This window comes from Callospermophilus lateralis, chromosome 19 (assembly GCF_048772815.1).
Source record: "Callospermophilus lateralis isolate mCalLat2 chromosome 19, mCalLat2.hap1, whole genome shotgun sequence".
Classification (NCBI taxonomy): Eukaryota; Metazoa; Chordata; class Mammalia; order Rodentia; family Sciuridae; genus Callospermophilus; species Callospermophilus lateralis.
In genome coordinates, this window is record NC_135323.1 from 14,300,075 (window position 1) to 14,312,599 (window position 12,525).

A 12,525-nucleotide genomic window follows, 5' to 3' on the forward strand; every position below is an offset into this window, starting at 1 on the left:
TTACTTCCAGTAAATTTCATTTCCACCCAAATTTGCCAGAATATGTTTCTTTTGGCCTACAACCAAGAATGTTGAGTGGTGTTGAGTGTTTTACACTGCTTTCTCTCGTCCTTTTAGCCCAGTCTCAGCAACAGTCTTGGTAGCTGTATTACCTTCTTTAAATTATTGAAAAAATGCCACTTTTGATGAATGTGTTCAGGAGTGAATGTTTGCCACATTCGCCCAAACTACCCTTCTGGTGCAAAGTTTTAACAGACTCGAGCTTCTTCAAAATCCTAAAAGAGGCAACCTGGTGAAAGGGCACTGCACTCACTGCCAACCAACCTTTGGTTCCAAACCCAGTCCCACCACTATTTACAAAAGTATAAGTGAATTATATGAAAAATAACAACCCCCCACCCCAGGGAAAAGGCAAAATAATGGGCTCTGCACTCTGGACTTTCACCCTTTCCCAGCAACAATGGATTTGGCACTTGCAACTGTTAACGCTGATTTGAGCTTTGAATTTGCACAACTGTTCCCCTTGACAACCTAGCCAAGGCATTTTTGCCATGATTCAAATCTCACTTGTTAAGATTCCAATGATGAACCCAGCCTAATCCCATCTTAAGATTGGGAGCCATCTCATCACAAAGTCATGAAAAGTTTATTTTTGTTTTACTGTAAAATACTAAGATTTCTATTTGGCTTGACTATAGTTTGATTTTTTTTTTTTTTTTTTTTTTTTTTTTTTGTAAACTTGCTTGGGATTCCGGCCTGGGTTTTGAACTAACCAGCACATCTCACCTTGACCAGACAATGACCTTTACTGAAATTCCAGCTGTTCCTCATTAACTTTGATGTTGGAATCTGAGTTTGCTCCCTACCTTTGAGATTAAACAACGTAGATCATAAACCTGCTGTCTGCCCTTGTATTAATCTTACCAGACCCTGTTAGCTGTAAGTTCCCAAGTCACCTGCCTTTGTGACTGTTTGTGCTATAAAAACCTTTTCTTCTTTGTGAACTGTCACTGTTCTCTAGCTGGGTTTTGGTTGAGACAGGCCCTGGCCAGCTCTTTAGTACACAATATAAGTTTGCTTTAAATTAGAGTCGGTGATCTTTTCTTAGCATCATGGTTCAATACCCATCTCACTTAAACCCTAAAAATATCAGACCCAAGTTGTAATCAATCACCCTTTTCTCTCCTGAAACTGTGCCATTCCACTGCTTAATAAAGAAAACTTGATGATCTATTGTGGTCTGTTCCCTGTTTGTTATTTTTGCTTTAAATGACCATACTGCTTTTTGTTTCCACTTGTACATGCAGCACAGCTTTTACTTTGTGTAATTTCGTTGGTGGAGGTTGCATAGTATAGGCTTCTGGAGGTCTTCAGTTGCTTGTGAAGAATAGTCTTATTACAACAGATTTGGTGTCAGGAGGTATAAGAGAGTTACTTGAAACTCTAGTTTCTCTTTTTCATCCTCAACACCTAGCATAGTGCATTGTCCTTAGTAGGCACTTAGAAAATGTCTTAATTGAATTCAACCCGAAAAAAAAAATGGCCAATAAAGAAAAAAGGTGAGGATTTACACCATTAAGAGCGAAAGTCTTGATCCCGTCTTGATCCCGCTGAACCATACCAGAGGAGCTGAAAAAGGGCACTGGTTTCTCCCCACATTTATCCCTGTTCTGGCTGGATTTCCAACCAGCCAACCCACTTTCCCTGTCCTTAGGATAGTAGAGGTTAAACTATAGACGAAGAGTTAAGATGCATAGTTTGAGTCCCAAGCATATAAAAGTACTGCCTGCTAAAGTGGTAAATCGGGAGGCAAACTTGAAAAAAAAAAAACAAAACATTTTTTCATGGATGCTGACTGTGCCAGAAATATCCCAGTTAGCTGCTTAGTCCCTCGGTCTGTATTAGGATTATATGTATGTATCCCCCATCCCTCTTCCTAGGGTAACTGCCAATGATGCTTTCACTCACCCCCTTCCCTGAAGCAGGCTCTTATTCCAGCTCTAAATAACTCAGCGTTTTTTATTTGCTCCTCATGACTAGGTCATTACTTCACTGAGAGATTTCCTTGGTAATGTTGGACCAATTTTTGTAAACTTCCTACTTATGTGAATTTCACTTCCTTAGATTACCTACCAGTCACAAATAACAGCAGAGTGTCTATGATTGTGTTGCCAAAAGCTGGGTCCTTGTCCCCAATGCCTATCCAATAATGAGGACATGGTTTTGAGAAAAAGGAAAAGAAGGTTTATTGCTTTGCTAGCAAAGGAGAAACACAGGGGACTCCCAAAGGTTGTGATTCTGCCCATCAGCAGGAACAGGGGGCTTTTACAGAGGTGATTCAGAGAAAATGAGATTAGAGAGGAGACATCACGAAGGAGAAGATTAGGGAAAAGAAGATCATGGAGGAGAAGGTTGGGAAAAAGAAAAAAAAAACATGTAAGTTTCAAAGCCACAAGGAATATAGTCAAAGCATCAAGTGAATTCCTGTTATAATAAGAATTTAGGTCAAGGGGCTGGGGTTGTAGCTCAGTGGTAGAGCACTTGCCCAGCACATATGAGGCATTGGGTTCGATCCTCAGCACCACATAAAAATAAATAAATAAATAAAATACAGATATTGTGTCCATCTACAACTAGAAAAAATGTTAAAGAAAATTTTAGGTCAAATTTACTGTTCAATCTATGTGTACTTAAAAAAATGGCTATTTGGGCCAGGAGCAGCAGCACACACCTATAATCCCCGCAGCTCAGGAGGCTGAGGCAGGAGGATTTCGAGTTCAAACCCAGCCTCTGCAACTTACTGAGGCTCTGGGCAACTCAGCGAGTCAGGGAGACTCTGTCTCTAATGAAATATTAAAACTGTCTGGGGATGTGGCTCAGTGATTAAGTGCCCTTGGGTTCAATCCCTGTTACCAAAAAAAAAAAAAAAAAAAAATGCTATTTGGGTGTTTGATTTTGACTTACAGAGGTCTGTTTGGGGGGATACTAGTATCATCCCAAATTTAATCCCCTAAATTCATTATCTGTCTCCTAATCTCTTATTTTAATGGTCCTTTGATATGTGTGATTTATTGAAAGATTAAAAAAAAAAAAAAAACAAACCTCACCCAACAGCCTGACCTCCCTTGTTGGAACCTAGCTCTGAGCCCACATGAGCTGTGTCTGGCCTTTGGCCTGGTTCTTGTGCTTTAGGAGCTACTGCCCTGCCCCGCTGGGTGTCCAGAACCCCTAATCCCTGCCACCTCCAGTGTGTTTCATTTCACCACTTTCCAGTGTCCCACTGTTGACAGGTATGCTTCCCTGAGGCCCACGTGGGATTTTGTAGGTCTAGATTCTTGAGGGCAAAAGTGAATGAATCTCTCCAGTTTTCTCCATTTTTATATTCTATCTGTACAGGTATGAGTCTCCATAAAACTTTTCCTGGTGTTCTATGGGTACATCTTTCACACCCGTTTGAGGTTTGGTTAAATAATCTATGCTTAAATGTTTTTGAAAGCTTCTAGATTATCCTCCTGGCTTCTGACTTCTACTTCACTCAATGCTCTAAGGACTGAATCTCCAGTGGCAGAATCTCAGACAGTTCAGTAAGTCAAGAGAAAAACACTTCCATTTACAACTCAAATCATATGGAATGTACAATCTCCCAATCCATAACCCTGATGTTGAATAAACACTAACTTAAAGTAGATACATGTTCAAGAGTCCATGGTAACTGGAGTTTAAAGGCTTTTTTTGGCACAGATCAAATCTTAAAAAGAATGGACTATGTATTCTCAGGATGTTTGATTTATGTTTAAACTAAAAGTTGGAGAAAAGCCAATGAGAATGTAGCATTTAATGTATAGATGAACACAGAGACAAGAAAATGATCGAGTCAGACAGTCCTAGATTTAAATATGAGTGCATCACTTTGCTGGCTTTATGACCTTAGGCAAGTTAACCATTCTAAACCCTCATGCTCCTCATCTGTAAAATGGGAATAGCTGTAACATATGTACCTTATAGGTCACTGTGAGTGTGGAAGAAAAGAATTCAAGTCAATTACACATACAAATATTCAATCAATATTAGGTGTTATGGCTTTGTTGTAGATGTTGGCAATTGGGAAGTTTGATGGCTATGATTTTTTAAGAAGCTGAGATTAAGACAAACTTTTAATGTTGGTCAGTTTGCTTTGAAGTGTTTCCAGCCACTCCTAATGGCTTCTCTGTCCCCACTGGACTCCTTATTGTATCTAAATGTGTTAACATGGAAAGATCTAGAAGATACATTGCAAAATGGGGCAGGGAGGAATCTAGGTGAGATACATGTAGTATGAACCCATTAGTGTTTTAAAAGGGAATAATGCACATATGTATGTGTATATTTTAATCATACACACACACACACACACACACACACACACACATATGCATATATATTGTTAGCCTGTTAACCATGGGTTAATTAAGAAAGTTAAGTCAAACTAACTCCATTCTGCTTGACACCTCACCCTGGTTCCCTTCCCCTTCCCCGTTTAAGAGCGGGATCACCCAGAGGCTAACATCTCCAACCACCTGCACCACAGTGCGCATAGACAGAGGACTGCCAATTCCAGGAGCTGGTGGCACTGTGCCTGCTCCTTCTGTCCCCTCCCCTTTGTGGTTGTTGAGGTTTTGAAACTTGTTCTCCACCTGCAATAGCAAGGGCTAAGTCCACCCCCAATGCAATAACCCAGGCTCTGACTTACAAAAGTGTACTTCAGAGGAGGTCTGCGCTGTTCTGCCTGCACAGAGGTAGCCTTGGCAGATTTCCTGACAATAAACTTGCTTCTGCTTAGCTTCAGTGTGTCCAGGTGATTTTAGACCTGTGCCAATTTTCTAACATATATGATTTAATGAAACATATTTCTTCACAGTTCCTGACTAAAGCCCAAAGCTAAGGATTGAGAGGTACTAAGCCTCTGCCCTTGACATTCTAAAGAGAATTGTCAACAAAGACTATGAGAAGCAGCTCTCCAAGTTTGCAAAAAGGTGGCTCAACTGGTCCTGCTACCCTGATTAATCCCCAGACGCAGCAGTCTGCTTCTCTACTTAATTAAGAAGCTGGAGAGAAGAGAGAGAAGACTTTGCAAGGGCCAACAAGGGGATCCCTCATAAAAGTTAGAGATGGCTGCAGGAAGAAGCTGACTTCACATTCCTTGGTTAATAATCCCCTCTCTCTGTAGAGGACAACAGAAGAGAGGTCTGCAACCGGATAGGATATTCCAAAGATATGTGAATATCTGGTACTTCACAGGGACCCCCCACAAGCTATCTGAGCTTGAACAGGTAGACTTCACAGTCAGGATTAAAGTCACAGCCAGTGAGTATGCCCCCTTATCCTAATCTCTTTCCTTTACCCTCAACAGGGGAGGATCTAGAGCTTAGCAGAAGGAATAGGAAAAGGTCAGAGACAGGTAAGGCCACTTGACCCCATTCCAGGTGCTGAAATGGGAGTATTAAAATGGTGAACACACACCCTGCCACTGCAAATCCCCAGAAGTCCCCCTTCAACCCATGAGGGAGAGATAGAAACAAGTGCAATGGATATTGCATTTGAGATTAAAATTTTTGAGTAGATAAACTTTTTTGATAACTGAAAATAGCTGAGAGTTATAGAATATCCCATGAAATCATGAAGAGGTAGAAAAGGGATATTAGATATACAAGGGGAAAAATAGAAATTGGGAAAAAATAGTTTTGAGTTAAAACTTGTTTGAAAAACTAGTTACATTTATCTGTGTCACCTACCATTTCTCCTACGCACACACACAATGCTAGTGTTTGCAGCACATTTATTTGACATCATTTTGTATCTTTTATTTTTGATCAAGTGCATGCATAATTTTTATAAATTAAAATGAAATGTCATTTCTTGGTGTAGATGTACACCAAAGTATTTCTCTTTTTTTTTTCCTGGATCTACAGCTAGGTTAATTTCTCCACCCCCTGGAAGTGAGATAAAGTTTAAAATCTTTACCTTTTAGAAATATATGAGGAAGTATTTATTAATAAACATCATTAAGTGATATGATATATAGGTTTGTTTCAAAATAATGCAGAGAGGAAGGAGTTGGTGGAGATCTAAATTGGCCATATATTTATACATTTACTGAAGCTGGGTACACAGGAGTTTCACTAGACTACTCTAACTCCTTGTATATCTTTGAAATTCTTTCACAATTAAGGAGAGCAACAGAAGACAAATGCAGATACAGATATGGAAATAGAGAAGTAAAAGCTACAGATATAGACAACTATTTGGGGGAATTTTCTTGTAAAAAGGAGAGGAATGGAACAGAAGATGAAGGGGGACAAGTGGCCCAAGAGGTTTTATTTTAACTGGAAGATACTGCCATGTTTTTATGGCTGAATGTTGTTTCACAACTACTCCTCCATAGAGTCTACAACTTGTATTCCAAACAAGAGGAAGAAATTGATGATGCAAAACAAAGAAGGAGTCATTAGACGAGTAACGTCTTTGATTCGGAGACAGAAGATGCTATCAAGTGTACAGTGGAAAAGGTAGCCCAAGCCAGGACCTTAAGCAATTCATCCATCATCACTAGGAAGGACACCGAGTTCTAGAAGCACTGGTTAACTAGGTGGCAGGGGGTTGAGAACATTGTTCTCAAGGGTGACCTGGAAAGGTCACTGACAAAAAGGAGATCCGAAAATGAAACATGAGAGTTGGGGTGGATCATTCCCATGATGACAGGTCGCCAGGAAAGGATGACACAAATTGCAACTGAGAAAGATCTTGAGGCAAAATAACAAGAGTAAAACTCTGTAGAACAGGACATATTGTATTTCAGATTAAGATCTGACATGGAACTAATACCATCGAAACAACTCTGGCTGAAGATAAGTTAGTTTCATTAAACAAACAATTAATACAGAAAATGTTTGCCTAGTCCAAAGATTAACATGCTGGGCAGACAGCCCAGTTCAAAAGTTCAGCTGTGGACATCTGAGGCCTGGTTAATAATGGTTTCCCAATTATATTTTAAGAGCCCCAAATCAAAACTACTCCATTTTATTTTTTTTCCTTGACATTTCCCCCCTTTAATCAAAAACTTTCAACTTAATAATTAGAGATCCCACATTGCTGGAATGGATCTATTCCAGGAAGTCATTTCCTCATCAGGAGGTATACCTGACACCAGTGCTACTGAAGTAAGTGTACAGGCTGCTAGGGCAATTTGAGCAACAAGAAGTCCACTGAAAAACTAGAGCTTCAGGCAGATCAGAAATTATTTGAAAACATCCAGTGGGGCCATGACTTGGTGAGTCTTTTCTACCATTACATTGGTTTTAGCAGCAGTTCTGAGGCATCAAGATCTTCAAAGGGTGAGTAATTTGAACACAGAGAAATAGAACAGGCAATTACAATAGAACAGGCAATTACATTAGGAGGATTGACTTGTAATCCTCCTAATGCAGCGGGGCGGGGGAGGGATTATCTTTTCCTTACCCATAATGAGGTACATAGCTGAGGCCCCTACAACAAAAGGTAGATTGACAAAAGAGGTGCATACAAATTTATTTAATATAAGTTTTACATAACATGGGAGTCTTTGGAAACCCAGGTAAACTTGTGCATTGTAATTCTAGGTTTGGTGAAGAGGTAGTTAGCCATGGAGAAGTAGAATTGGAGACAGGGGTAAGATCTAGTGTAACTAAGCTGAAGAGAACTAGCAAGGTCCATTAGATTCTTCCTTATGTTCCTGTTCCCTCAGAAGTAAGAATGTTCCTTTCCTCTGTATATTAGGGAGGGCATTTTGCAGTCTTAGTTATTATAACAGAATACTTGAAGCTACATGATTTTTAAAGAATAGAGATTTATTTAGTTCAGGTTCTAGAGATTGTGAATTCCATGAGTACGGAGCTGGTATCTAATGGGGGTCCTTACTGCATAATAACATAATAACTGTGTAATAATTCGAGCTTTGGTCTCTCCTCCTTTTCTTATAAAGCCCCTAATGCTATCCTAAGAGGTAGCTGTGCTCTTGACCTCATCTAATTCTAATTACTGCTCAAAAGCAGTAATTTGGAGATTAAGTTTCTAATAAATTAATTGGGGGGGGTGTCACTTCAAACGATAGAAGTCTCAAATGAGAATCTTATGACTTGCTTCCTGAGAGAAGGGTAGGAGGAAGGTAAAAGTGTTCTTTCTGTCTTTCCTGTTTCCTCAAATGTCAATAGGCCATATTTGTGGTTAGCATGTTCTGAACCCTATCAAGAACATTGATCATAGTAAGGAAATTCTTCTCTATTCACGTTTTACTTTTTTTTTTTTTTAATAAGATACAGGTTTATCATGAATCAGTGTTAAAATTCATCAACTTCTTTTTCTATCTTCATTAAAATACTCACATGTTTTCTTTCCTCTCTTCTTGGATAAACTCAAACTGGTCGTAATATATTTCTGGTTTTTCTGGTCAATGATTTTGGTTTGTTAATAATTTATTTTGGGTTTTTTATTTGTGCTCAGAGAGTATCATAGTTTGCCTGTGGTTTTCTTTTTAGTGGGTGTTCTTGTCTGATTTTGCTAAAAATTTTATTCTAATCTCAAAGAGTAAAATGAGAGCGCTTCTAATTCTGGGAAGATGGAGTAGACATACTTTTCCCTATTTTTCCTGCTAAGTACAACTAAAATTTCTGGACGTTGATATAAAACATAAGAGCACTATGGATGGTGTAGAAAAGCAAGGCACACGGACTATGGACATTGGTCCCCAAGGAGCAACACAGCTGTCAGTCTGTGGATCTTCTTTTTGACTTGTATGTCCTGGACTTGGGAGTTGAAGAAGCCAGAAAACTGGAAAAGCCAAGGATACAAACCAGAGAAGACCTCACCCCCCAGAAAAGCATCTTTCTTTAGCCAAGGATCAGGGAGCAGCCCAGCAGACAGAAAACTCGTAAATAATAGCTGCAAACAACACAGGAAAAAAAAAAAAAAAAACGAGAGAATGAAACTAAAATAGGGGTTGGGAAGGAGCCTCCTCTATCCCAGTGCATTCCAGGAAAGGCAAATTGAGAAGCTTATGAGTCTATAACTTGAGGTGACCCAATACCCTCTGACAGGGGTGACGGAGAAGGCCACCTAAAAATGGGACAGGCAAGTGTCAGTGGAGTCTACACAAGGAGCACCCCAACTCAGGTGTCACTGAAAGCTGAGCAGAGAACTTGGGTTTGTATGTTCACTCAGCCTTAATGAGCTGGCCTTTCCTCTGTCGGGGCAGTGCCAAGAATACCAGGGAAAAGAGAAGTTCTATGTGAGGTCCCTCTCTCATTAGATAAGAGTGAAACTTTCACATTTCAATCAAAAATGACTCTCCACAAGAACCAAGATGATCTCAAACTGAATGAAGAAACAGCCAAAGTGAGCCCACACCGAGTTGACAGAGGTGTTAGAATTATCTGGAAAAGATTTTAAAGAAGACATTACAAAAAAGCTTCAACAAACAAGCAATTACAAATATGCTTGCAACAAGCCGGACGTAGTGATGCATGCCTGTAATCCCAGAAAAATCGGGAGATTGAAGCAGGAGGATCACAAATTTGGAGGCCTTAGCAACTCAGTGAGACCTTGGCTCAAAATGAAAAATAAAAAAAAGGTGTGGGATATGCCTTGGTGGTAGAATGCCCCTGAGTTCAATCCCCAGTGCCACAACACATAAATAAATAAATAAGCAAGCAAGCTCGGTACAAATAAAAAAGAATGGAAAGAACAAAGTCTCAGCAAAGAAATAGAATATAATCAAGATGAACTGCATATAAATTTTAAAACCAAAAATTCAATAAAAGAAATTTTTGAAATTCCGTGGATAAGTGTGATGTTGTCAAATATATATTTGGTCTTCATCCCTGTTTCCTGGCACACAACTCCTAAACCTTTGGGATCTCTTATGGGAGAACTGCATTTTTGTATGCTAGTAAGATGTCTGGTGATGTCTGGTGACTCAGGGCTTCTGGATAGCCATAGAACTTGGTCTGTTTGCCAGGAAAATCAATGGTACCATCCCTCCCATCCCATCCCATATTGCCACCTCCTGGGAGGACAGAGTTGCTGAGGGTTGAGTTTATCACCCAAGGCCAATGATTTAATCAATCATGCCTGTGTAATAAAACTTCCATAAAACCCCAAAAGGACAGGATTTGGGGAGCTTCCAGAGACCTGGACATGAGGAATTTCTGGAAGGGCGAAGCCTAAGAAGCACTGTACCCCTTCTCCCATCTCTTTCATCTGGCTGTTCATTTGCATCCTTTATAACAAATGAATACATGTAAGTAAAGGGTTTCCTATTGTTCTGTGAACCATTCTAGCAAATTAATTATACCCAAGAAAGGAATCAGAGGAACCCCAGTTTAATATAGGTTACAGTCAGTAATAAAGTTAAGCTTGAGACTTGCACCTGGCATCTGAAACAGGAGGCAGTCTTCTGGGCCTGAGCCCTCATCTGTGGGATCTGCCACTATCTTCGGGTAGTTAATGTAGAATTAAATTGGAGAATGGGACTCTCAGCTGGTATCTTTTGCTAGTGAGTTGCTTGGTGACTGGGGGTTTAGGGGGGAGCAACCCTATTGTATTGAGTGGTGTGGGAGAGTAGGAAAAAAAAATGTTTTTCCTATCTCTAATAATGGGATCATCATTAGAATGAAGAAACATGAGAAAAAATTCAGTGAACTGGAAGATAGAAATTGCCCAACCTGAACAAGAGAATGAAACTAAAATGGGGTTTGGGAAGGAGCCTCAGGGACCTGTGGGATTATCACAAAAGATCCATGAGGGGGCAGAAAAATTGCTCCAAGAAATAGTGGCTGAACATTTCAAGTTTGGAAGAGACAAAAACTACAGAATTCAACAATATATAAAAAGAATCATATACCAACAATAAGAGGGGTTTATTCCAAGGAAGCAAAGCTGGATCAATAGTAGAAAATCAATGAATGTAATTCACCTTATTAATAAGATAAAGAACAAAAAAAACCACACGATTACATTAATTGATGCAGAAGAATTGCCAAAATCTGATATCTATACATGATAAGTTCAGAAAAGTAAGAATAGAGAACTTCCTCAACTCAATAAAGAACACCTGTAGAAAAACCTTCAGATAACTTTGAACCTAACTGTGAAGGCCTGATTTTAATATCAGGAAAAAAGGCAAGTATTTCTTTTCTCATCAATCTTATTCAACATAGTGCTGGTGCTAGCCAATGCAACAAGGTTATAAAAGAATATAAAAGCTGTATAGATCTCAAAGGAAGAAGTAAAATTGTCTTTATCTGAAGATAATGTAGACAAAGAAAATCCTAAGGAATATCAACAACAAAAAGCTCATAGAACTAAAAAAAAAAAAAAAAGGAGGGCTGGGATTTTAGTTCAGTGGTAGAGAACTTGCCTCACATATGTGAGGCCCTGGATTCGATCCCCAGCACCACATAAAATTAAATAAATAAAGTTATTGTGTCCAACTACAACTAAGATTTTTTTTTAATGACCTATAAACTCCTCTCTTTGTTTAAGAGAATATGAGTTGGGTTTTTAATCATGTTATTGAAAGAGAAATATATTCACATATCCATCAAATATTTACTTAGTGCCTAAAATTTGCCCATGTCTATTCCAGGCAATAAGGATACATCGGCAAATAAAACAAAATTCTTACTTTCAAAGGTGGTCAGAAGAGATGTAAAAAGTTAAAGCAGGTTAAAGAGAGGGAAAGAAATGAAGATTTCTACTTTTAGAAAATGTGTTAAGGCAGACCTCTTGGACTGGATACCTCGCCAAATGAGGGATTTGGCCAAGGGGGTGTCTCAGGGAAGAGTTATAGGCAGAAGGGGTCCAAAAAAACCCAAGGCTGGAACGTGCATGGTTTGTTTGAGAAAAGGCAGGGTGCTGATGTGGCTGAAGTACAGTGACACCGAGGAACAAGAATAGGCTGTGGGCAGAGAGGACCCTGTGCCCTACCATACAACTTCTTGTCGATATGAGGATTTTACTTACAGTGAACTGAGAAGTACCAGAGCATTCAAGGAAGAGTGACCTGAGTGTTTATGTTTAGTCCTGACCAGTTCAACAGATATACAAAGCAACTGGTTTGCTGAGACCTAGGTTAACTCATACCCACTCCTCAACTTCTTTTCCTTACCTTTCCTTCCCCCGCCCCCCGCATTTCAAATATCTCTACATATTCTTCCACTTGTAATTTCCTCCTTCTGAGAACTTCCTCTGTCCCTTCACAAGACTGACCCTTCCAGCATCTTCTGGGGCACTGTCCTGCTTTCCGAGCCTGCTAGGAGCCTGCCAATGAATGTGATCATTACCTGTAAGCAGGACAGCCAAGGATTGCATAAACTTTCAGTGTCAATTCAGCCCTGAGTTCCTGCTCCTCCCTCCAAAGATGTTCTACCAATCAAGAAAAGAAACCATTCTGGGCACATTGACTACTTGTGATTGTCACACCACTTCTCTCCACTTTGGCCACTAACAAGACTA